Source organism: Moschus berezovskii, chromosome 9 (genome assembly GCF_049115385.1).
Source record: "Moschus berezovskii isolate FMDL1 chromosome 9, NW_MosBer_1.0, whole genome shotgun sequence".
In the NCBI taxonomy this organism is placed as follows: domain Eukaryota; kingdom Metazoa; phylum Chordata; class Mammalia; order Artiodactyla; family Moschidae; genus Moschus; species Moschus berezovskii.
In genome coordinates, this window is record NC_142468.1 from 106,048,336 (window position 1) to 106,075,651 (window position 27,316).

A 27,316-nucleotide genomic window follows, 5' to 3' on the forward strand; every position below is an offset into this window, starting at 1 on the left:
AGAAGCCCTTGAGAACTTATCCTCATCAGTAGAGATCCTATTTGGATCCTGGAGTCATTTTGTATCTGCTGTCCCTACCTCTCATTTCACACAGCCTTTCACAAATGGAGAAAATTAAGTCTGCACTGAAGCAATTAAAATAATTTTTCTGCAAAGAGACTACATGGCTCTCCTTTGCTCTAAAAGGAAACAAAGGAAATAGGTGAATATATTGTGAACTAGCTCAAGCAAGGCAGAGACTGACCTTTCTCTGTGCCTGTTTTACCTAAATCTCAATCGTAAAGCACACACACCGAAAAGAAAGGGGAGAAAAACATTTATACAGACTGAGGGCTTTCTCTGAACCAGACCACTACTCCTTTATCTGTGGTCTAGGGCAGGGGTCTTCAAACTCGGGATAATGCCTGATGATCTGAGGTGGAGCTGATGTAATTACGACAGAAACAAGAGAGTGAGTGAAAGTCGCTCAGTCGTGTCTGACTCTTTGCGACCCCATGGACTGTAGCCAGCCAGGCTCCTCTGTCAATGGAATTTTCCAGGCAAGAATACTGGGGTGGGTTGCCATTCCCTTCTCCAGGGTACATTCCCAACCCAGGGATTGAACCCAGGTCTCCCACATTGCAGGCAAATTCTTTACCGTCTGATGCACTAGGGAAGACCAAGAACACTGGAGTGGGTTGCCTTTCCCTTCTCCAGGACAATAAAAATAAAGTGCACAATAAATGTAATGCATTTGAATCATCCTGAAACCATCCCCAACCCCTGTTTGTGGACAAACTGTCTTCCATAAAATCAGTTCCTGGTGCCAAAATCATTGGAGACCATTGGCCTAGGGGATAGCTATTTCTGGCTAATTATATAAGGTAATCTGTCCACAGTACAGTTTTGGCCTCTTGGACTAATGGTTCATTTCCTTGTTCATTTGTTGTAAAAATGTTTCATAATGAAATAAACTTTCAAACATTGATCCACATTAATGTTCTAACCTGACTGCACTCTAAAAATGTCTGTTTTAAGAGGAAAAAGGTTACCTTCTGCACTGAATGTACTAGTCAGCACTTCCAATTCACGTAGCAATGCCTCCATCTTCTTTATAAATCACCTGCCAACAACAGCAAAACAAGAATGGTAATATAAGCATTAATAAATGCCAACTTTTCAGCTTTTTCTTAATTTCCAAAGACTATGCAAATTCTCTTAATCCAAGATGCTGTTTAAAAATACTTTCTCAATAACTTACAAATCAAATGGTTTTTCCAACAATTGTGGAAAATATCTGCAGAGATTCATCTCAGTTCAGTTCAGTTCAGTCGCTCAGTCGTGTCCGACTCTCCGTGACCCCATGAATCACAGCACGCCAGGCCTCCCTGTCCATCACCAACTCCCGGAGTTCATTCAAACTCATGTCCACAGAGTCAGTGATGCCATCCAGCCATCTCATTCTCGGTTGTCCCCTTCTCCTCCCACCCCCAAACTTTCCCAGCATCAGAGTCTTTTCCAGTGAGTCAACTCGTCTCATGAGGTGGCCAAAGTATTGCAGTTTCAGCTTTAGCATCAGTCCTTCCAATGAACACCCAGGATCAATCTCCTTTAGAATGGACTGGTTGGATCTCCTTGCAGTATAAGGGACTCTCAAGAGTCTTCTCCAACACCACAGTTCAAAAGCATCAATTCTTCGGCGATCAGCTTTCTTCACAGTCCAACTCTCACATCCATACATGACCACGGGAAAAAGCATAGCCTTGACTAGACGGACCTTTGTTGGCAAAGTAATGTCTCTGCTTTTTAATATACTATCAAGGTTGGTCATAACTTTCCTTCCAAGGAGTAAGCATCTTTTAATTTCATGGCTGCAATCAGTATCTGCAGTGATTTTGGAGCCCCAAAAAATAAAGTCTGACACTGTTTCCACTGTTTTTCCATCTATTTCCCATGCAGTGATGGGACCAGATGCCATGATCTTTGTTTTCTGAATGTTGAGCTTCAAGCCAACATTTTCACTCCTCTTTCACTTTCATCAAGAGGCCTTTGAGTTCCTCTTCACTTTCTGCCATAAGGGTAGTGTCATCTGCATATCTGAGATTATTGATATTTCTCCCAGCAATCTTGATTCCAGCTTGTGCTTCTTCCAGCCCAGCGTTCCTCATGATGTACGCTGCCTATAAGTTAAATAAGCAAGGTGACAATATACAGCCTTGACGCACTCCTTTTCCTATTTGGAACCAGTCTGTTGTTCCATGTACAGTTCTGACTGTGGCTTCCTGATCTGCATACAGGTTTCTCAAGAGGCAGGTCAGGTGGTCTGGTATTCCCATCTCTTTCAGAATGTTCCACAGTTTATTGTGATCCACACAGTCAAAGGCTTTGGCATAGTTAATGAAGCATCTACAGAACACTAACTCCTGAAAACTAAAGAATGTGTGCTCTTTCCCGGAATTCACATACCATTTACAAAAATGTAATTGAGAGTCCCTTATACTGCAAGGAGATCCAACCAGTCCATTCTAAAGGAGATCAATCCTGGATGTTCATTGGAGGGACTGATGCTAAAGCTGAAACTCCAATACTTTGGCCACCTCATGAGATGAGTTGACTCACTGGAAAAGACTCTGATGCTGGGAAAGGTTGGGGGCGGGAGGAGAAGGGGACGACAGAGAATGAGATGGCTGGATGGCATCACCGACTCTGTGGACATGAGTTTGAGTGTACTCCGGGAGTTGGTGATGGACAGGGAGGCCTGGCGTGCTGTGATTCATGGGGTCGCGGAGAGTCGGACACGACTGAGCGACTGAACTGAACTGAACTGACTGAATTAACATGTGGGCTTTAGAGTCTCAATAAATACAAGAAATTCTATTATTATACAATGCATTATCTAATTACAATTCAATAAAATATGAAATGATAATAGTCTTCCCTTCCCCAACCCCCTTCCCCTTATAAAAAAAAATAGAACCCTGTGCCTTTGGAAATAAGAAAAAGAATTTTGTAGGTAACTCATGAGTTTAAAAAAAAACATAATGGCAATGAAAAAAAACATTTAGAGCTTGGTAATACAAATAAGGTACTATGCTTAGTCACTCAGTCATGTCCTACTCTTTGCCACCCCATAGACTGTAGCCCGCCAGGCTCCTCTACCCATGGGATTCTCCAGGCAACCATACTGGAGTGGGTTGTCATTCCCTTCTCCAGGGGATCTTCCCAACCCAGGGACTGAACCCAAGTCTCCCACATTGCAGGTGGATTGTATACCATCTAAGTTACCAGGGAAGCCCAAGAATACTCAAGTGGGTATCTTATCTCTTCTCCAGGGGAACTTTCTGACCCAAGAATTGAACTGGGGTCTCCTTCATTGCAGGCAGATTCTTTACCAGCTACCAAAGTTCCTGGGAACATTTTTAGTTATAAATACCATGTTAAAATATAGATAAAATTGTAAGCTTAGTGTTCTATATAAGAAATTAGCATTGGGGGTTGGGGGGCTTCCCTGGTGGCTCAGTGGTAGAGAATTCACCTGTCAATGTAGGAGACACAGGTTCTATCCCTGATCTGGGAAGATCCCACAAGCCATGGAGCAACTAAGCCCATGGGCCACAACTATTGAACCTGTACTCTATAGCCCCGGAACCCACAGCTACTGAGCGCACACATTGCGGCTACTGAAACCCAAGTACCCTGAAGCCCGAGCTCCACATTAGGAGAAGCCACTGCAAGAGAAACCTGCATATTGCAACTAGAGAGTAGCCCCTGCTGGCAGCAACTAGAGAAAAGCCCAAGCAGCAATGAAGACCCAGGACAGACAAAAATAAATAAATCAAATTATTAAAAAAAAAAAGGAATTAGGGAGAAAAGAACTAATGAAGAGTGAAAGAGTAAAAGGATAAAAATTATAAAGAAGTAATGATAAAATTTATAAAGAGCAGAAAATAATGAAATTTCCTGTGGCTCCTTCTGTGAATCTAGCAACAACAACAACAAAAAACTTCAGCAAACATAAAAATGTATAAGGAATAAATTTATTGCATTCTTTCACTCAGAGATAACCACCGTTAACATTTTAGGGTAGACCTTTATAAGCTTTTCCGTGAGTATAACATTTTCAAGAGTTTTGTATACAGGTGATTTTAGTACATGGGTCTCAGACTGCTCTAGAAAGTTTCCTTAATTTCAGATAAAGAAACAGAGGTTTGGACAGTGAAGAACACTACTTTATCTGCCTGCAGGTTTTACCAGGTATCTGTGGAAAGGAGTGTGATGACCTTGAATTCTTAAGTTGGAGCAGTCAAAAGGGGAAAGGTCCACTGAGTTGATGGTCAAAGGAAAGTAGAGACAGAAGAACTAAGTGAAGTGCAGTGATAGTCTCTCAGTTTTGTCTGACTCTTTGTGACTACAGAGCCTGTAGCCCACCAGGCTCCTTTGTCTGTGGAATTCTCCAAAGATAGACTTTATTTACTATTTTGATTATTTTGCCTAAGGTGGAAAATGGTCTTTGTGTAAAGAGGTGCCACTAAAGTGCGTGGAATAACCATTCTCTTAAGTGGGATGATATCAAATATCACACTTTGATATTTACGTACTACATTAATTAACACATGCAAATATTTTATCATAGATGAAACAAAGGCATTGTACCTAACAACTGTTGAATAGCTTTTATGGGCCAAGTATTGTTATAAGTTTAACAGAGGTGGACTTTATGAGGCCTTCCCCAACAGGCCTTCCCCTACAGCCTCTGCTTTAGCTGCTCTCTGAAGTACCTAGATAATAATATTTGATGCACATTTCCTGAGTTGTTTTATCCAATGGAAGATGCTAAGTACTTGATGACCAGGAGCACATAGCCCCAGGCCTCCTGGAGCCTAAGGACTGGTATTGTTAACCCCTATGGCACTGCCCTGTTGCCTTGCCATCAGCCAATCAGAGGATTGTGCATGAGATGGATGATCACAAACCGTGTGACCCTTCTCCCTCATCTGGCTTTTAAAAGTGCCTATTATTTTGGGCTTGAGTCACCCATCTCCTTTCATGGCCCTTCTGTAAAGCTTTATCTGCTACAAACTCTGATATTTTGGTTTGTTTGAACTCTCTGTGTGTCAGGTGCATGAACTTGGGCTAACATTAAGTGTTTTATCTATTAATATTATATAGATATTCCCTACAATCCAAAAATAGGGCATATCAGCGAAACATTTGCAAGCAAAAATGCATAAAGTGAAGCAGTAATTACCTTAGGACATAACTTGCTAATGGATGCACAAATGACCTGAGATAAAACACAGACACTCCCAGATACAGTTCACAGGTATGCTGGCCAGATGCTAAGAACCTAAGTGTCGTCCTGGGAAGAAGCTTGGCAGTGCCACTTCTTGCTATTCATGGATCTTGACACCTCTATAACAACTCACTGTAAAATAAACGCCAAACACTATTTTTGCTTTTATCCTTTTTTTTATAAAAGCAAAAGTCTTCTTTGAATTTAAGTTAGCAACACAGGTGCTAATACAAGTCTTTTTCTGTAAAGCAAACTTTCAATAAGCAAGGGACACTTGTAATTCTTTTAATCTTTATAAAAATCCTATGAGTCATACATTATTATTTTCTCCAGTTTACAGTTGCAAAAAGTGAACCCCAGAGAGTTTAATTAATATACCCAAGGTCATATTGCTAGAAATGACAAGACATAGTATTTGAAAGCTGTCAGTATGAGTCTAGAGTTTCTTTCTTGTTTCAGGAATTGTGATGATTGGTAAACTTCTATTTTTAGAATAAAACTATCATGCTCCAATGCAGAGATGAACGCCAAGTTACCCAGTCATTAAAAAATAAATGATTGCATACAACATGTATTTAATGTGCTAATAAGGAATGTAAGTATGTTGAGAGGGATTTGACACCAAGCTTGGCCTTGCTCATTTTCTCTCCCAATCCTATGATATATTTCTATTTTACTTTACAGGAACATTTCCGACCCAGTTTCAGAAATTTGAAACCATGGACCAAGAAAATAATTCAGGAGTGACTGAGTTTGTATTGCACAGTCTTTCAGGTTCTCGAGAGCTACAACTTTTCTATTTTGCATTTTTTACACTTTTCTATTTATCTGTTGTGCTGGGGAACCTGCTCATAGTGCTCACAATCTTCTCTGAACCCTCCCTACACACAGCCATGTACTTTCTACTCAGTAACCTCTCCTTCACTGACGTCTGTCTGTCCACCTTTGCTTCCCCCAAAATGATTGCTGACTTCGTCGTGGAGCACAAGACCATCTCCTTTGAAGGCTGCATGGCCCAGATATTCTTCCTGCATGTCTTTGCCGGTGGTGAGATGATGCTCCTTGTGGCCATGGCATACGATAGATACGTGGCCATATGTCGCCCCTGCATTATGTCACCATCATGAATGTGCGCAAGCGCATCAGCCTCGTGGTGGGCTCCTGGCTCACTGGGGTTCTGCACTCAGTCGGTCAGTTGGTCTTCACAGTAAACCTCCCATTCTGTGGCCCCAACAGAGTGGACAGTTTTCTCTGTGACCTTCCCCTGGTTATCACACTTGCCTGCACAAACACCTTCACTCTGGAGGTCCTGATGCTGTCAGACAGCGCTCTAATGGCCGTGTGCTCCTTTGGGCTCTTGCTGGTCTCCTACACGGTCATCCTGGGCACTGTGCGGCGGCGTTCCTCAGCGGGCATGGCCAAGGCAAGGGCCACCCTGACTGCCCACATCGCCGTAGTAACCCTCCTCTTCAGGCCCTGCATCTTCATTTACGCCTGGCCTTTAGCAGTCCCCCAGTGGATAAGCTCCTCTCAATATTTTATACAGTTTTCACTCCTCTTTTAAACCCCTTGATCTACACCTTGAGAAATAAGGAGGTGATATCAGCAGTGCAGAAACTGGGGCACCGACAGGCGCGTTCCCAGAGGTCTTCCAGTTCTCCTTTGTGGCGAACACAGCCCGTGATGATAGCCAGGTCGGTGTGCCCTCTTCTGTGAATTACTGCTGTGTCTCAGATACCATCGGACACATTTTCTTCCTTTTCCTATCTTTTTCTTATAGAACAGCAAACTAGCTATCTTAGATAATAGAAGAATAGGACACCTTGTCTTTTGCTTGTGACATTACATTACATTTCATGGCAAAATTATTTATAATGTTGGGAAGGGGTGGGGTGTATTTTTCCTATTAACCCTTGTGAGGTCTTGTGGATAAACTAGTAAAAAAAACTGACACAAAGATTAACAGGGGAAAAAGAAACACATTTTAATTCATCCACATGAAGCTCTCACAGAGATGAAACCTAATAAGAGGCCAAAGTAGGCAGCTTTTATACATTATAGACAAAAAACAAACAAACAAAAAACAAATTTGTGAGGAATTGACAGGACAAAGAAACTTAGGATTTGGGTGCCCAGTTAGTGAAGAATCTAAGCAGAGTTTGCACTTGGGACAGTAAAGTAAAGAAGTAACAAGGTTTGCTTCTGTAGGCTTCTTGGTCCAATTCCCTGTCTTTGGTGATACATGTGTCTTTCTACCTCCAGATATAGAGGGTGCAACCCCTCATATAACAGAGTTCATACTTTCAGCAGACAGAAATGTGGGTCAGAGTGTCCTTTTTGCAGTGGTCATTTCTTAAGTAACTTTAAGAATCAAGATAGTAACTTTAATAATCAGTATGCCACTGAGGCACATTTTGAGGCAACCTACTATGGAGAAGGTAAAGGCAACCTACTCCAGTACTCTTGCCTAGAAAATCCCATGGACAGAGGAGCCTGGTAGGCTACAGTCCATGGGGTCGCACAGAGTCGGACACGACTGAAGTGACTTAGCAGCAGCAGCAGCAGCAGCACTATGGACACCAACCATAATATTGAAAGTCTTCTTTTTCTAAGGGGACCCTTGTAGATTATTGATGAAAATGTAAATTGGTGCAGTAAAAAACAGTATTAAAAAAAAAACTAAAAATAGAACTTCCATATGATTTAGCAATTCCACTGTACACACACACACACACACACATCTGGAAAAAATGAAAGGACTAATTCAAAAAGATATACACACCTTGATATTCATAGTAACCCTGTTTACAATAGCCATTATTAGAAGTAACCCAAGTGTCCATCAATAGATAAATGAATAAAAAAGATGTTTTATATATATATATATATATATATAAAGCAATGGAATATTACTCAGCCATATAAAAGAATGAAATTCTGTCTTTTGCAGCAATGTGGATGGACCTAGAGAATATTACATTTAGTAAAATAACTTTAACTTAGACACAGAAAAACAAATACACTATGATATCATTTATGTGCAGTATTTAAAAAGTAAACAAATGAAGGCATACAGTAAAACAGAAACACACTCACAGATATAGAAAGCAAACTAGTGATTACGAGTGGGGAGAAGAAATGGGAAAGGGTCCTGTTAGGGGTCTGGAATTAAGAGATACAAATGACTGTGTGAAAGTGAAGTCGTTCAGTCGCGTCCAACTCTTTGCAACTCCATGGACTGTAGCCTACCAGGCTTCTCCATCCATGGAATTTTCCAGACAAGAGTATTGGAGTGGGTTGCCATTTCCTTCTCCAGGGTATCTTCCCAACCCAGGGATCCAACCCAGGTCTCCAGCATTGCAGGGTGTCTGAGCCACCAGGGAAGCCAAAAATACAGAAATGACTGTGTATAAAAGAGATATACAACAAGGATGCACTGTATAGTACAGAGTATTATAGCCATTATCCTGTAATAACTTCTAATGGGATATAAACTGTAAAAATACTGAATCAGTATGCTGTACTCCTGAAGCTAATATAATATTATGAATCAACTATACGTCAATAAAAGTCTTCTTTTCCTAAAAAAAAAAGTGATCAAATTCAAGCTTCTTCCAATCTACTTGGTAAATATGGAGATGTACAAAATACCAATAAGTATAATATGTAAATGGTATTTTCAAGTTTTAGGATAGTAATTAATTTACAGTTATTTTCTAGTCATCATTTTATCTGGTATCACTATTGTCATAAATTTTACAGATGAGGAAAACTTGGCACAGTTCTCACCATTTTAGTTGACAGAATAAGTCCTTCTGATTGTAGACCTCATTCCCTGTCTCTTCTTTCTTCATATATGTATACAAACACAAACAACTGTATTCCTTGCTATTCTAGCTATATTTATCTGAACTAAGGAACTAATTACACTGAGATAAATTTTTTGGCAGATTATTTCTTGCAATCTAAAGTCTCATTGCAAAAGAATCAAACTTAGAGGTCAAAGAGCACATAGGTTATGTTGCAGAACTCATCTGAACTCAGAAACCAAATAGATTTGCATATTTACTTTAACGATGTTACAAATACTAAAATGTGACTCCACAAGTAATGTTTACATATTTCAGTGTATTAAATCAAAGTTCAGAATTGACACTTTAAGTTGGGGATTCAAAGAGTACATACAAAAACAGACATCTCTCCATATATAAAGAGAGGACTTTTTTCTGATAGTGTTAAATGTGTGACTTTGCTCGATGTATTCTCCTCCCTATCTCCATGTCATGCCCTCTTAATTTACGTTGACCAATAAAACATAATTGAGAATACATATTTTAAGGCTCTCTAAAAGTATAAAATCATTATTTTGAATTTTCAAAAGAAGGTTACATTTTCGAACTTAAATTTAATATTCAATTTTTACTCATAATGTAACCTTCTTTCACCAGTTAGAAAACTGAGAGTGAGTGTCATACAAATTAATTTAGTTGAACACACTCATAATTGGCAAGAAGAAGAAATGATTCAAGTAAATTTAACTTCTTTTTTTTTTCTTGAAGTTAATACACCTTTGCTTGACCTCATCAGGTAAAATAAGGTAGAGTGAGGCAATCAGCTGTTCAATTCAGTCACAGGTATGAGTGTGGAAACAACCCCATGTGTAATCAGAAGTCACAAGACAGGGCAACTGCAGGTTCTGAAAGGAGACCTGATTGGGTCCATGCCAGAAACTAGGCAGCCTAGTTTCTGGGGTGGGATATGCTCATCAATTCCATGCTGTCTGTTCTTAGGATTTCTGCTATCAGTGCCTGATTCACGAGAATCTCACCTGGTGGGACCAACCAACAAATTACCTCCAGTCTCTGGCCCAAGGTAATTTGCAAGAGCACCTTTTCATCCTCATGTAGGCCTGTGGAACTCATGCTGATAAAGACTCATGATTCATGGTAGCTACTGACAAGAATTTTATGAAAAATAAATTCACCCAGTTTTGTGACTTGAGTTTTAGTATTACATGACTTGAAAGTTATAATACTGAATTTAACTTCTGACTTCTGGTCTTTAAAAGAAAGTCCATGACCAAAGGCAAATTATGCTCTTGATATACCATATATAGAAGAAATAATTGTATGGAATAGGATTTAATGCCAATTATATTTTAAGCAGTTTTAGACTCATTTTTCCTCCATAAATTTACCATTCTGTAAGGTTTTGTTGATTCTTCTGTGAAACACAGACTTAAAAGATAATAACCTAATTAGGTGTGTGTAATACAACAATGGGAATGATAAAGCAAAACATACATTCAATGATCACATAAAGTTTATAAATTGTACTTTTATATATCATCTCATTCCATCCTTACAAAATATCTATGAATTAGAAAACCAAGCTTACACCTCTATTGGCAACACTGTTGAAACTTAAATAATAAAAATACTTTTGAGTTTTTGGTATTATTTAACAGAAATGAAGGACATCATAGTATCTGAAATAGTGGAAGTTTTGGGAGGGGGATGTTGATGGAAAGTGAGTGTAGGTCATGAAAATGATGGGCAGTGCTTGGCTATCAGGGGTAAATTTTGTTTGTGCAGGACTGTTTGGGTCTGGGAACTTCAGTGAAAGTATGGACTAGCAGAGAAAACTAAGTAGCACAAGGAAAAGACCAAAATATCTGTTTTCACTCTGAACTTATGGATATAAAAAGGCTTCCTCTTGGAAATTACAATAGTAGGATTACCTACATATAAGTTTAGAGTTTGAATTTATATGCTATGTATATTTTGAACACAATTACCTGATAAAATCACATATGATATTGAGAACTCAGGGGCTTCCCTGGTGGGCAATGGTGAAGAATCTGCCTGCCAATGCAGGACATGAAGGAGACATGAGTTCTATCTCTGGGTCAGGAGGATCCCCTGGAGGAGGAAGTGGCAACCTCCACCAGTATTCTTCCTGAAGAATCCCATGGACAGAGGAGCCTGGCAGGCTACTGTTCATGGGGTGGCAAAGAGTCGGACACAACTGAGCACAGCACAGTACTCAGTATTGAGAACTCAAAGAGACAATGAAGTTTGGGTGGCTTTTGGAAAAGCAAAAACAAAATTGTTTCTGAAGGATCATATGGATTTAGACACATGAAGTCCTGCTTCGGAACGCAGAAGAATTGATGCTTTTGAACTGTGATGTTAGAGAAGACTCTTGAGAGTCCCTTGGACTGCAAGGAGATCCAACGAGTTCATTATCCTAAAGGAGATCAGTCCTGGGTGTTCATTGGAAGGACTGATGTTGAAGCTGAAAGTCCAATACTTTGCCCACCTGATGCGAAGAGCTGACTCACTGGAACAGACCCTGATGCTGGGAAAGGTTGAGGGCAGGAGGAGAAGGGGACAACAGAGGATGAGATGGTTGGATGGCATAACCGACTCAATGGACATGAGTTTGAGCAAGCTTCAGGAGTTGGTGATGGACAGGGACGCCTGGCGTGCTGCGGTTCATGGGGTCGCAAAGAGTCAAACATGACTGAGCGACTGGACTGAACTGAAGTCCTGCTGAGTTTGAGTTCACAGTCAAACTCACAAAACACGAGGAACATATCCCCAGTAAACAAGAGTCAGCAGACAAAATAGATTAACCTCCCCCTCAAATCAGTAGTAAATCTATTAGATATATAAGAAATATGTTCAAAATGACTAAATATATATAGCAAATAAAAAGGAGAAAATATTACCATCATAAAGTAAAAGCAGGTGACTTCTGCTTAGGGTAAAAAGTGTAGACATAATTTTCCATAGTCCTCCTGCTAAATACAATTATAATAGTGGACATAATCTACAAAATGAACATTATAAGAAGGGAGACTGGATAGGGGCCCAAGGAATGACATTATATAACTTAAAAAGCCAACAACTCAGGAACTCTAATGAGAAAAGAAAAAAACAAATCCTAACAAAATCTTGTTCATTCAAGCTGAAGAACCAAGAAGGCAGCTGGCAAGACAGAAAACTTCCAAAATAATTTCTCTACTCCAGCCAAACACCATACCAAAAAATCTTTCATCCCACTTCACACTAGCAAAGGCCAATGGATAGCTTAGACTCCTATCCCTGGCCAAACTGTAAAAATGAACCCAAATCCCCCCACCTCCTGAGATGGTGTCAGAAGAGCCAGAGCTCTCATCTGTGTCAGACTATAATCAGTTCCTCCTCCCTTGGTGTAAGTGGGTAGCAGCATCAGCCTCCAATCCCTCCCAGCCAGGTAGTATTGAAGGAGACCTCAGGAGGAGCCAGAACTCTCTCCCACCCAGCAATGACTAGAAGCTCCTCACTTATCCTTGGGTATTGAGAATCCAGACTTCTATCCCCACTGGACCTGAGGAGGTGTTGTTCCCCCATCTTCATTTTTTCTTTCCTGTCAAAAAAAAATGTGGGTTGAGTCTCTCTTATCATTAAAGATGTCATGCTCATCACATGATTTTTATTGTGCTTTTATTTTAGTAACCTTAGAAGAAATGTGTACTAGCTTTTAGGTAGAGAATGAGGCCCAGTGATTCACCATCATTCCCACACACAAATGGAGAAACTGAGATTCAGGAATTGTGTTTTACCCAAAAGAATATGGCTGGTTAGCCCCTAAGTACAAATATTTCTCCAGGCATGTAGGCAGATAGTGAGGTTGGGTTCTCTGAAGAGTTAAAAGCCAAGTACAGTGAGGGTGCAAAATAAAGAGCAGACTGGTTTCCCTTTAAGCTAAGGATAAACAGAGGCTAAATTTGTGGAAAACATGTGGAAACCCATCCAACAAGGAATATACATATTTATGATTCCAATCCCTTCAAGTCTTTGCTCAAATAGAATGTATAACAGGTACCCGTCAGAGCAATTTATAAACAAGCGAGCTAAACAGACTGCTTTAAATAAGGTTAGTGAGGTTTGTTATGTAGATTCCTTGGTGTCATCTCAGCTGGTAAGGATCTAGAGTTGTCTCTGATTAACTTCTGACCTTCCTGGTAGAAAGGAGAAGGGAACACCCACACAAATGTATGTCCTGGATTTAGGCAGATAGGGAGGACAGAAAACTTTGCTTATATCTGCTTCTTCTCAAGTGTCCTGAGATTAAAATGATTCTTAAGCCAAAGTGGCATATTTCAGGGTGGTATATTTTGCTACCTTTCACAGTGTTTTATTACTAATAAAGATGAAGGAAATATAGCAAAACATTAAAATATGGCAAAGTTGAACACTATACAAAGACATTTAACAGTTCTCTTTGAGTATACTTGAAATGTTAAAATAGTTTTACAGAAGGGTAAACTGAGGCTCAGAGTTAAATGTTTTACCTAATAACTTATTCTTAGTTATTAATAGAGTTGGGAACAAGAATCTACATCCTTTAAGTTCTTATTCTTTGTCCTCTTCTCTGTATACTGCCCAAAGGCTGAAAGACCCTCCCTTTTTCTCCTGTGATTCTATGGCCCTCATTGTAATTGTCAGCAGTGTGGGATACAATTTACTTTGTTCCAAAGGGAATATGTAGTGGAAAGTATTAATAATACCCATTGGAAGATGAACCTTTGCTATCTATTGCTACATCTCCAAAGCTTCAGTTGGTCACTTAGATAAAACCATCCACTATTCCAATTTGACAGGAGAAAAAGTCATCTATAACCAGGTGGAAAAAGTTAATCCCATAATAGAAAATTGAAGAGTTCAATTTACATCTCTGATATGTCTTATATCAGGTAGTTATGTCTAACAAAAATGTACATTTTAAAAAATAGATTGTGTCCAGGTATGTATTGCATTATTACATTGTGCCTCAAAGAGAATCCACAGATGGGAGGAAAATGTATTAGAAGTAATAGAAAATGAGTCAAGATGAGAATGTTCGTGTGTTTTAGCAGGTTTGGAGGAATTTCTGAGAAATTATGTAAGAAGGTGAAGTATTCTTGGGCAGATTATGACAAACTCCAATTGTACCTTATAAAATCCATTATGCCACGCTTACCTAGCACCTGAATAAATAAACATGAAAATCAAGGCTATATATTTCTTTGTGGATACAGGCCTATGAAGGAAAACTATTAAAAAAATTGTGGAAATGTTAATACCAAATTCAGCTTATAGTTTTGTGGTTGTATATCTTTGCATCAATGATTTACTTTACACTCTGTAAAAGTGGGTTTTACAAGATTTATTTAAACCTATAGAAATACTGTGCAAATTTCTTGTTAAGATTCTCATTATTTTTTATCACTTTTTAAAAGCTTGGTAAACAGACTGCTGTTTATTTCCAATACAAAAAATAAGTAATTTTCTCTATGCTGCAATCCAAAGGGATTATTTTATTCCCTTTGAATTTGTTGGTTTGATTATGGGCACTGGTTTTAACAACTCAAGTATGAGCGTGTATTATTAATGAGATGAAGTGTTTTTGTTCCTTGTGGAGATGAAGTTTATGTAGGCAGTTTATGCTTTGCAGACAATTTACTGGGAAGGCCTCTGAGCACAGGGAGATTAGAAGATAGAAATACTAAGCAAATGATAGATATGAAGTGGAATATATTTCAGTCAGCACTAAGTGCGTTTATGGAAAGTCTATTCCATGCAGAATATCTGCACTATATCCTGTGAGCTGTACATACGATGCACAAGTGTTCAAGCATCACTCCATGTGGTGGGAAATGTTAGCTACCCACAAACTCTTACCTTAAAAGAGCAATGATATACATGTAAGTAAAGCACCTCAACAAAATTAGGAGGTGAGAAATTTCAGCTTAAGCTCTGTGAAGACTTTTTGAGGAGATGACATTTGCATTGGAATAGACCATCTATTTGTGAAAGATAGGAAAAAATGAATAGGTAGTGTTTACCAGCTTAATAAATGATTGAGTGTGTCTTTGCTAGAGAGCAGTGTAGATAAAACCAGACGAAACCATGTATACTTGGTTGTCAAGGTAAAGAATTTAAAATTTATTTTTTCACTTTAACGAGTAATGAGATGTTACAAGTGGAAGAGAGAGGAAAAAGTAAGGTTTACAGCCTGGAAGAATAACAGTGACAGTTCCGTTCCGTTCAGTCGCTCAGTCGTGTCCGACTGTTTGCGACCCCGTGGACTGTACCCTACCAGGCTTCTCCGTCCATGGGATTCTCCAGGCAAGAATACTGGAGTGGGTTACCATTTCCTTCTCCAGGGGATCTTCCAGGTTTACAGCCTGGAAGAATAACAGTGACAGTTACACAATGAAAAATCCTGGAAGGGGAAACAGTTGAATTGAGGAGAAAAGTTGTGAGTCAGAAATGCACCTTATTCTCATAATCGATACACACTGTGCTGTGTGCTCAGTTGCCAGTCAAGTCCAGCTCTTTGTGACCCTATGGATCACAGGCCGCCAGGCTCCTCTGTCCATGGGATTTCCCAGGCAAGAATATTGGACTGGGTTGTGATTTCCTTCTCCAGGGTATCTTCCCAACCCAGGGATTGAGCCTCCATCTCCTGCATTGGCAGGCGGGTTCTTTACCAGTAGCCACCAGGAAGCCCATATAATGGAATATTACTAATTCCTCCAGGGGATCTTCTTGACCCAGGGATCAAACCCGTGTCTCGTGTCTCATGCATTGGCAGGCAGGTTCTTTAGCACTAGCAGCACCTGGGAACCCCTTTATACACATTGTATTCATACAATAAACATTTTCACTAGGTAGAGTTCATAATTTTATGTATAAGTTCATAAACTTGAGCAAGAACAACTTTAGAGATGGGGAAACAGAAAGAAAGTGAGTCCACATGGAAAAGGTAATAAAATAATGTATGGTATATTTCAGAATACTGTCAATTACATACTGTTATAAACACTGTTGTCACTAACACATTCATTTAATTTTTAATTTTTTAAGATGGATTCTCTTAATAGTTCGACTCCAGAAGTCCACAATAATGTATATACAAAACGTGGATAAGTTGAAATGTTTCTCGGAACATTCTTCCAATAAAAATATAGGAAATGATTTTCTACTTGAGGGCTTCCCTGCGTGGATTGTGATTGCATCTGGATCTAAATGAGCATTGATCAAAAAGTATAGAGTTTCAGATATGTAGGATGAATAAATTCTGGAGATCTAACATACAGCATGGTGACTATAGTTAGTAGTAATGCATTATAAATTTAAAGTTTGCTGCGGGCCTGGATTTTAATTGTTTTACAAATGAAAATATAACTACGTGGGATAATTGATGTTAATATTAGCTTGATTGTGGTAATAATTTCACAGTGTATACAAGTACCAAAATATCACACTGTATACCTTAACTATGTTTTACTCATCAGTTATTTTCAATAAAGCTAGAGAGGGTGGGATTGAGAGTCTAGGACGATATCCCAGAGACAGAGTGAGACTTTAACTTCTTATATGAAATAGGCAGTTGAACACATATATGCTCTTACATGGGGGTAAGATCACTTCTCACTCTAAGGTTCATTACTATAAATGTGATCAATGGTTAATTGTGAGAACAAATACAGCTATAAATAGAGCTTCCTGAAAAGTTTTTTTTTTTTTCAGTTCAATGGAATTGGATTTATATAGCAGGGCTATATTATTACAGGGAAGAAATGAAATGCAAGTTTGAAATAACTCTCAGGATTATTCTGATTCCAAATAAAATATATTTAAAGGAGCATGGGACATTTATAATTCAATTATTTTTTATTTCTCTATGCTGAAACAACTAGTCTTTAATTATGAAGTTGTCTTAATAATCTCATGGAGGACCCTAGGCAAGGGGATCATAAATTATTCTAAGTCTAATCTTTATAGGCAAACATAATGGAAAATTTAGGTTTTGTTTTTAAATTATTAAGCAAAGATGAGTTTTAGATAATTAAGATAAAGTTATAATATGTATTTTAAGAAATTATGCAAAAGAGTAATTGACAGTCTAGGTTGCAACTATAGACTTGGAAAATATATATTCAACAGTATCTCCTTAGTAGGAACTGTTTAAATTGTTATTATTCCTGCAATAGTAGTAAAGTTTTGTTTACATTGTGATCATGATAAGTTAGGTCATGAATGAGCTTCTTTACTACTGTGTGAAAGATTATTAAGACTATCCCAAAACTCAAGGGATTCTAATGAGACTGGTAAAATTATTTGGACATTCTCATAAGCTCCTTCTGATTCTTCAGATATATTATCATGGTCTCTTCAAAATTTTTCATTCAGCAAATATGCATTATATCTGGTATCTCAGAATCCTTTACATTAAAAGTGTTATAGTTTGTAATTCTGATTCCCCCAATTTCCCTTCTTCAGGATTGTTTCAGAGCAAGTCTGCAGTCTGGATCCATGGATAAGGTCAATTCATCGGTGGTGTCTGAGTTTGTGTTACTGGGACTCTCTAGTTCTCAGGAGATCCAGATTTTCTTTTTTGTTTTCTTCTCTGTGTTATATGTGGTCATTGTGCTGGGAAACCTTCTCATTATCCTCACAGTGACTTCTGACAACAGCCTGCACTCTCCCATGTACTTTCTCTTGGGAAACCTTCCCTTTGTGGACATCTGTCAGGCTTCCTTTGCTACTCCTAAGATGATTGCTGATTTTCTGAGTGAACACAAGACCATCTCCTTCAGTGGCTGCATAGCTCAGATTTTCTTCACTCACCTCTTCACTGGAGGGGAGATGGCGCTACTTGTCTCCATGGCCTACGACAGATACGTAGCCATATGCAAACCCCTGCACTATGTCGTCACCATGAGCCGAAGGACGTGCGCTGCTCCGGTAATGATCTCCTGGGCTGTGGGCTTGGTGCACACACTAAGCCAGTTGTCATTTACTGTGAATCTGCCTTTTTGTGGGCCCAATGTAGTAGGCAGCTTTTTTTGTGACCTCCCTCGAGTGACCAAACTTGCCTGCCTGGACTCTTACATCATTGAAATCCTGATTGTAGTCAATAGTGGAATCCTTTCCTTAAGCACTTGCTCACTCTTGGTCAGCTCTTACATCATTATTCTCATCACTGTCTGGTTTAAGTCTGCTGCTGCAATGGCCAAAGCATTTTCTACTCTGGCTGCCCATATTACTGTAGTAATAGTATTCTTTGGACCTTGCATATTCATCTATGTGTGGCCCTTTACCACGTACCCTGTGGATAAAGTTCTTGCCATATTTTATACCATTTTCACTCCCATTCTAAACCCTATTATTTAAGGAACAAAGATATGAAGACTGCCTTGAGGAAAATTATGACCCATTATTTGAGGCCCAAGAAAATTTCTGAAATGCCAGTAATAGTGAAGAATTCCCTTTATTAAGACCAAATTCATTCAAATTCCACAAATCAACAGTCTGTTTATAAATATTTTCAACATGCTTGCGTGGTATATCTTAACTGTGGTGAAAGTAATGAAGAAGATGATTTAGAGATATTTAGTGGATATTAAGTTTTTTCCCTGATATCATTTTAGCAAAAGTTACATATCCAAGAATATGAAAAAAAAAAATCATGACTACTGGTTCTGGAGATAAGTTATGGGATGGTTGTATATAGACAGCATAGATGCTTTAGTTATAGGTAAATATAAATAGGATGGGAAAAAAGAATGAGTAGCTGATTCTTTGGTGGGGATAACTTTAGACATTTTAAAAATCTTATGAGTTTCCTAATTTACATGCCTAAGAATCAATATAGGCAAATAGTGTTCAAGAATCTGAAACTGAATTTTCCCATCCAGAGGACAGCAGCTTCACTGATTTAAGATAAGTGCATAAAATTAAGTGAAGATTCTTCAGTTAAGAGATTTCTCCTCCAATATCAATTATACCTATCCCATATTATTTTCCAATAATTAAGAGTGCTTTAAAGTATGGAACTAAATATAACTGGAAGTTTACTTTTCAAATATTTAGTGGGCTTTCTCTGATCAGTTAAGGAAATGCCAGTTTCCTCTGAAATTACTAGTTGTAGAAGACAGGAGAATCTTTAAAGCCGACCAATTCAACACTGACTTTTCAGTCTGTTCTATAAGGAGCTGTGCAGCACTCTTTGTATGTGGGCCAAATACAAAGTTCTTTGTTATAATGATCAATGTTAAACATACATCCTGGTTAGCAATCAGGACCCCACAAATGGTTCTCTACCCTGGACTCTGGAGACAGTTAGGAAAATTATTACTGTTGATTAGACCTTCTAATTTTACTTTCCCAAATCTCTCAATTCATACAAGGCAAATAGATTATGGAAATATTAGTCTCTCTTTTATGCTAAGAATGAAAACTCTAATTTTGCACTTTATTGTTTGCTTTTTTTATTTATTGTGGCACTTTATTGTTCAGTTATACATTGTAATGTGAAGGCATTGGTTTTTAGTTTGGGTAAATTGATTTGGTAGGTAATTTTTGACATTGAAATCTCTATGCCATATATAACATTGAATTAATCTTAAATTTGTATCTTAATGAACTTCTTGAAATAAAATGCTAAATATTAAGAAATGGAGTCTGAATTCCCAGAGTTAATTTCACAGAGGAAGAAATGTTCCTGTCAGAGGACTCCAAATTTTGAATTTTTCCACATGGCCTCACTTACATTGTATGTAAATGAACAAAGTATCTTTGCAAGGTCTCGCTCAAGGAGATATAAAGTGCTATCTATATCTCAACTAAGTTTTTTTAAAGAATGTCTGGAAAGCCAGCAATTTTTCTTGTAGTAGAGAAAAACACATTTTGTTCTTAATTCTTTATGTAATCTCTTTACGAGCTGCAAATTCAAAGTCCTACCTTTAAATGTTGATGAAGTTCACAACTTTCTTAGCAGTGGATACGATTTCAGATAAGTTAGAAGAATTTCCAGCCAATGTGTGCCAAGAAAAAGAGCAATGGTAACAATTATGTCTGGTGATTCCTTTCATCAGAAAAGGTAATAAGAAAGGTTAGAAGAAAATTACAAGTATTCCTTTAATAAAAAGTATATTTTTCCTTTCTGAAGGAGGGCATGGCAACCCACTCCAATATTCTTGCCTGGAGAATCCCATGGACAGAGGAGCTTGGTGAGCTACAGGTCATAGGGTTGCAAAGAGTTGGACACTACTGGAATGACTTAGCACACACATATTTTTTCCTTAGCTCATTTCCTTTTTTAAAAAAATATGTGTATTTTTGATGTGAACCATTTTTAATGTCGGGAAGTCCTTTCTTTGTCTATTTCTTGACAAAGAAGCTATATCAGTTAACAGTTTAGCAGGAGAAAATCAAACAAAATTTAGTAACATACATACATGTGAGAGACCTGGAAACCTGGGTAACTCACCAAAATGGCTAAAACCTTCACCTAAATACTGCCTGCAGCTAAAGAGAAAAGAGGATGTTGGGGATAGAGGTATGGTGAGAGGAAGGCAATTTACATGGAAATACAAAAGCAAATGTTTGGTAAACGAATATTTGCTGAGCTGTGCAGAGACAATGGGACACTGAGAAGAATCTTAACAAACAGACTTTGCTGTGTTCATCCCGGCTATACACCTAGTTCATATTATAGCTATCAAGGTGACAGTGTGTTGCGATAAGTCACTTCAGTCGTGTCTGACTTTGCAACCCTATGGGCTCTAGCCCACCAGGCTCCTCTGTCCATGAGATTTTCCAGGCAAGAATACTGGAGTGGGTTGCTGTGCCCTTCTCCCGGGGATCTTTCCAACCCAGGAATGGAACCCATCCTTCCCAACCCAACAATGGAAACCTGTCTCTGCATTGGCAGGCGGATTATTTACCACCAGCTGGGAAGCCCATCAAGCTCCCTTCCTAAAACAGATCCTGTCTACATTCTTGAGGCAGTTAAAGGGAATATCAAAGTTTCTTCCTGAGTCTTTGCATCTTACTTGTCTTCATCTCAAAATAATTCTCATGCCAAAGGAATATTTTGGGGTAGCAAATTGTGCTTCCCTACAGCTATTTTAACGATAATCATTTTTTCTTTTCCTGCAAGCGAAAGAAACTAATTCTGACCATTCAAAGCGCAAAGTTACTATTATAAGAACCTAGTATAAAGAAAAAAATTGTTGCCTTTTGTATCAGCTCTGAAAGGATCAAACCTTCACCACTGCAGTCACCTACTGCCAGCGCGCCTGAGAGGCTCGGAATGGAGAAGCACTGGCAGCACGCGATGCTGTGGATGCTACCTCTAGATGGCCAAGATGCCCTTTGAAGGACAGTTTTCAATGACCTCAGCTTCTTGTATTTTTCCACACATAGAAAAGCACTAAAAGCATTAATTTGATATGTCTGTTCCTTTGTAATTAGCAGTAATCTGCTATTTTGTTTGACCACATGTTTTTCTCAGCAAAAGAAATTTGTACTCTGGCTCCTCCCTCACTTCTTCAGACAATTCCTCAGAGCTCTTTGAGACACTGTCTCCTGGGCTGTTCTCCATGCTTTTCTGGTGGCTCCGATGGTAAAGAATCCGCCTGCAATGCCGGAGCTTGTGGTTCGATTCCTGGGTTGGTGAGATTCCCTGGAGGAGTGCATAGCAACCCACTCCAGTATTCTTCCCTGGAAAATCCCCATGGACAGAGGTGCCTGGTGGGCTACAGTCCATGAAGTCGCAAAGAGTTGGACTCGGCTGAGCAACTAAGCAAAGCGCTCCTGGGCTATAGTCTTCAGTAAGGTCCCTGAATAAAATGTAACTCACAACTTTCATGTTGTGCATTTTAATATTAGTCAATGTGTGTCCATATATGGTGTGTCCATATGTTTGGTTTGTAGAAATGTGTGCTTGATAATTTTACCAATCTTATATTTCCCTTGTCAGGTTCTTAATCTTACACATATTCATCTATAAAAATAGTGTAATAATTTAATCATTGAATGTATTCCACCACACTAAAACATTATACGTCTTTACTCTCAAATTCATGGATACTTGGGTTGTTTCCAGTACCGATCTCTTTCAATCAGTGCTGCAGTACATGCCATTGTTCTTGTGTCCTTAGGCATGTGCACATTTTACTCGCGTTTGAGTACACACACACACTTAGCATATACACATGCAAAGTGATAGGAGAAATCTATTTCAATCTCGTTCTTTAAAGATGACCATTTAAAACCTACATCTACATCACAACCTTTGGAAATCTAGACAATGTATTATATAAAATACAGTTGAAAAGACTTGTCCACTAAAAAATATAGTCACAAACTCAAAGTAGAGAATTATTTTATTTGGTGGGAATGTTTAGGACTCCAAGCCTGGGAGACAGCATCTCAGTAGCTCTGAGATAACTTCTCCAAAGAGGCAGGAGAAGGAATCAGGCTATATACAAGTTTGCGGCAAAGTGGGTAAGCAGTCTGAACATCAAAGACTATTGTTAAGTAGTAAGGAAAACCAGATATCATGGGAAGATGCAAGGCTCAGGCTCACTGAATTCATTGCTTTCATATGCATCTCAGCTATCTAGGGACAAATTCTGTTTCTAGGTTGTTTACATCTTTAATTCCTTGTTCACCATATGGAGTGGCAGGTGTGGCAAATGGCTATTTCTGGCATCCCCCCAGCTCTTCAGCGATTGTCATACGGGGTAGGATGGTGGCATCTGCTGGATCACAGGCATTCTGCTCTGTTTTGGGGGCCCTCATCCACATTTGGAGCCCAGAAATCGCTGATGACTCAACATTTCTTATTTATTGATATGACAGGAGATATTTTCATTTCACAGACAGTTGAAATATTTTGGGAGAGAAATAGATTTTTCATGTAGAAGATATGCTACTGCTAAGTCACTTCAGTCGTGTCCGACTCTGTGCGACCCCATAGACGGAAGCCCACCAGGCTCCCCCGTCCCTGGGATTCTCCAGGCAAGAACACTGGAGTGGCTTGCCATTGCCTTCTCCGGTAGAAGATATGAGGGTGCCTTAAAATATTTGAAGAGATATTATGTTTAAGTGGGAGTAGGTTTTCTTTATTAAACTACAGATGGTAGAACCAGTTAAGCACTCTAACAATAGACTAAGTGTCCTGTGAAATAGTGGGCTCCTTGTGATTGGAGGAAACCACTCTGAGGCTGGGTGATCATTTGTAAGACAGTATGATTGTTTTCTTGGGCTTCAAAATTAGTGCAGATGGTGACTGCAGCCATGAAATTAAAAGATGCTTGCTCCTTGGAAGAAAAGCTATGACCAACCTAGACAACATATTAAAAAGCAGACATTACTTTGACAACAAAGGTCCATATAGCCAAAGCTATGGTTTTCCCAGTAGTCTTGTATAGATGTGATAGGTGCACCATAAAGAAAGCTGAGTGCCGAAGAATTGATGCTTTTGAACTGTGATGTTGGAGAATACTCTTAAGAGTTTCTTGGAGAGCAAAGAGATCAGACCAGTCAATGCTAAAGGAAATCAGTCCTGAATATTCATTGGAAGAACGGATGTTGAAGATGAAACTCCAAAACTTTGGCCACCTGATGTGAAGAACTGACTCACTGGAAAAAGATCCTGATCCCTGATGCTGAGAAAGACTGAAGGCAGGAAGAGAAGGGGATGACAGAGGATGAGATGGTTGGATGGCATCACCGAGTTGATGAACCTGAGTTTGAACAGGCTCCAGGAGTTTGTGATGGACAGGGAAGCCAGGCGTGCTGCAATCCATGGGGTCACAAAGAGTCAGACATGACTGCAACTGAACTGAACTGGACTGATGATTGTGTTCAGTTCAGTTCAGTTCAGTTCAGTCGCTCGACAGAAAGTTAGGAATTGAAAAATTACTTTGCTGACTAGGAATCAGAGATAAATTATCTTTTGCTTTCATACACACCAACTCGTTGGTAATAAACCTTTTTCCTTTCTTTTCCACTCCTGGAAAAATTATTTTGTAAAACATGATTACTCCCACTGTTGGATGACATCAGATCTCTAAAGGGTGATTTCTCACTTCCCCAAAGAAATCAGTTTCCTGGATTGAGGATGGAAAGCTTTATATTGCATTACCTTAGATATTGTAATTGTATAGTCTAGGACAAGAGGAGCAGAGCCTTCACTACTTCAGGACAAGAACTGAGGGGTATGCTTTTGCACAGCTCAGTTCAGGGACAAGTTTAAATGCATCAAGTCAAGAGTATATTGAAAATATTTTTAATATGAAGGGCAGCCAAGTTGATAATAATAGGATTAATAGTTGATAAACAAAAGGAAGTATGATATAACCATTATCTGTCCCTTATATGCCATTTTTATGCTTTCTATTCAGAAGATAATTGGCCATTTGTTAAAACGATTATTTGCTATCACAATTTGCCTAGAATGAAGAAGGTGTAACTATATAATGGCCAGTAAGGGTATTCTTTACTGCTTTTGCTCTGCTGTTAGGCAAACAGGTAATTAGCTATTGTAAGACAAAATAATGAAAACAAATTTATGCATGTTATGGTTTTGGAGATCTATTAACATAATTTAGAAATGGCTATGGATTTAACATCAACTTCTGTGTCTCAAACTTGGTTTTACACCAAGAATGAGGAAATTCTCCTATAGCGTACTTTGCATTTCGAAAGCATTTCTTCTGAAGTACATTGAGAATGAAAAGGTGTATGATTCATTAATAACTTTCTGGTGCTCTGTGCCTAGCCCAAGGAATTGTGAGTGACTTTTATAAACTCCACATATTTTCATAACATAACTGCCTCTGAACTTAGAATTTTAGAGATGAAAATAGCCTTGGAAATAATCTAGTTCTACCTTCTATAGGCAGTCACGCAGCTGAAAAGTGACAAAAGTTAGTTGTTCTTTTTTTTTTTTACTAATGGGTACTACCTTAAAAATTAAGAAGAAAATGAGATATAGCATTGACCCTAGTCTATTCTACTTGGATTAAGAAATCATAGGAAACTAGGGTGGAAAAGATTTTGTAGTTGTTTCCTGTATTTTGAAAAGTGAAATGACAAATCTTATCATCTATTAGATACTTTGTAGAAAATTTGGATATTTCAGAAATACTTTTTTAAAAGATGAGACGATCTTTAAATATTGAATAAATACCACTGACTACAGGTTATTAACCACTATGCTTTCCCTTCCTCCTCTTCCTTCTACTCTCCTCCTTCTCCTCTTCTGCCCCCCTTTTCTCCTCTTCCTCCTACTTATTTTCTTCTTCATCTCTCTCTCTCCCTTTCTCCCTCTCTCTCTCTTTAATGTTATTCCACTAAATTATCATGGTATTTGTCAGTCTTTATCTAGGAGACTGAAAGTTATATGAAGTCCATCATGGCCTCAAATTTTATATGTTTAAAATTAATAACTGTAGCTTTGTAGGATCATTTTTAGTTTTAGAAATGGAATTTCTTTCCTTTCCAATATTTGTTTGTCTCCTTCTCTGCATCGCTCATGTAAATACATGTTCAGAAAAGCCAACACTGGCCCAAATCTTCCACATGGAGAAGAGAATCACATAATGGAAGTTTGTAATGAGGTCAGTTCTTGCCTTTTTAATCTGTTTCTATTCTTGAGTAACTTAAGTTTCTGATTCCCCTTAAAACTAGAGATTGTAACTCAAATGCACTGAGTATTCTTTGAAAGGGTAGAATTTAGTGCCTCAGCAATCAGGTTATAATCACATGAATTAAAGCTTCTAACAGTTTAAATATTTTTAATTGGTTAATTTATTGGTTCAGTTTTGCTTTTAAGCTTTTAAATATCTGTTGTATTAGTTATATCTTTCACTGAAGTATACAGGGTGTAGAACTTTAATCAGTATAGTGACAAATTAATACCTCTTGTGTTGTGTTGGATACACAGGGCTAAAGCCAAAAATGTCTTCTGATCCACAAGAGGTTGTGCAGGGTTTTCTTCTGGGATCAATTGCCCACATGGTGCCCAATGTAATAAAGCAAAATGTCAAAAATCACTTTAGAGGCTATTAACACATTACTTAAATTTTCTCTTTTAAAAATCTATTATGTGTTCAAAATGCACCACATATAGTCATATAAAATATTTCCAAAAGAACAAACAGATTTTGATAAATCCAGGTGTGTCAGGCATGTTTGGGAAGAGACAAAAGGCAGAGTTGGAAGAGATTGAAGACACATAGGTGACTCCTTCACTGATGGTATTTATGCAACAGAAGGTGAACTCTGATTAGCTATTGTTCAAAGGATGAAAGGAACGTTCTCGTTCTTGATTTTCACAGAAACTTTCAGAGTATTACCATTGCCTCTTCTTTCGACATGGTCACAAATTGCTTCTATTAAGCTTTCTAAAGCAGTGTCACTTTATGATTCTCAGTTTGGAGAACATTCATGTAACCCACTAGAATTACATTTAAGGCTAATTGAATCCATGATTTACTCCTAACCTACCATTCCCAACTTCATTTTTACTGTTCCTTAGCACACCCTCCTCCAGCCAAGCCACTGAGCTCATGGCTCTCTGAATATGCCTTTCATGTTTTCACACTTGTAGCTTTAGTTCTGCTATTCCCCATGCTTAAAATAGCTGTTTCCTTCAGTTTTGCCTAGCAAATTACAAGCTTTTAAATAGTTTTAGCTAAAATGATACATACCCCATGATATGTTACCTTACCACTTTGGCATAGTTAATTTCATTTTGCTAATATCTATGGTATTATTTTGGAGAAGGAAATGGCAACCCACTCCAGTGTTCTTGCCTGGAGAATCCCAGGGATGGCAGAGCCTGGTGGGCTGCCGTCTATGGGGTCGCACAGAGTCGGACACGACTGTAGCGACTTAGCAGCAGCAGCAGCAGCATGGTATTATTTCATCAGGTATTGTTTGCATGTTTCTGATTTAATATTTTTAATTTTAATATGAATATCTTATCTCTCTATGATAGGATCCATATCTAATTATCTTTGTTTCTCACTTCTGCTTTCCACAGCAGTCATAGATGTTAAATACTAGTTTATTGACTATTTACATAGTCTCATTAAGTTAACTTTTAATTGAAAACTTACCATATTTCTTTGGTATATATACTAGATAAGTGTCAATCATTGTGACATTTTCCTGATTTTTTTTACTTAGGTAACAGTAGATTGGAAAC

The 27,316-nt window shown here is 38.4% G+C and overlaps 2 pseudogenes; both read left to right on the plus strand.

The window, feature by feature from the left end:
• The first annotated feature begins 5,991 nt into the window (after window positions 1-5,991).
• On the plus strand, window positions 5,992-6,988 carry LOC148776967 (olfactory receptor 4K15-like; annotated as a pseudogene).
• A 10,634-nt stretch (window positions 6,989-17,622) lies between these two features.
• On the plus strand, window positions 17,623-18,587 carry LOC148776968 (olfactory receptor 4K5-like; annotated as a pseudogene).
• The last annotated feature ends 8,729 nt before the right edge of the window (window positions 18,588-27,316 follow it).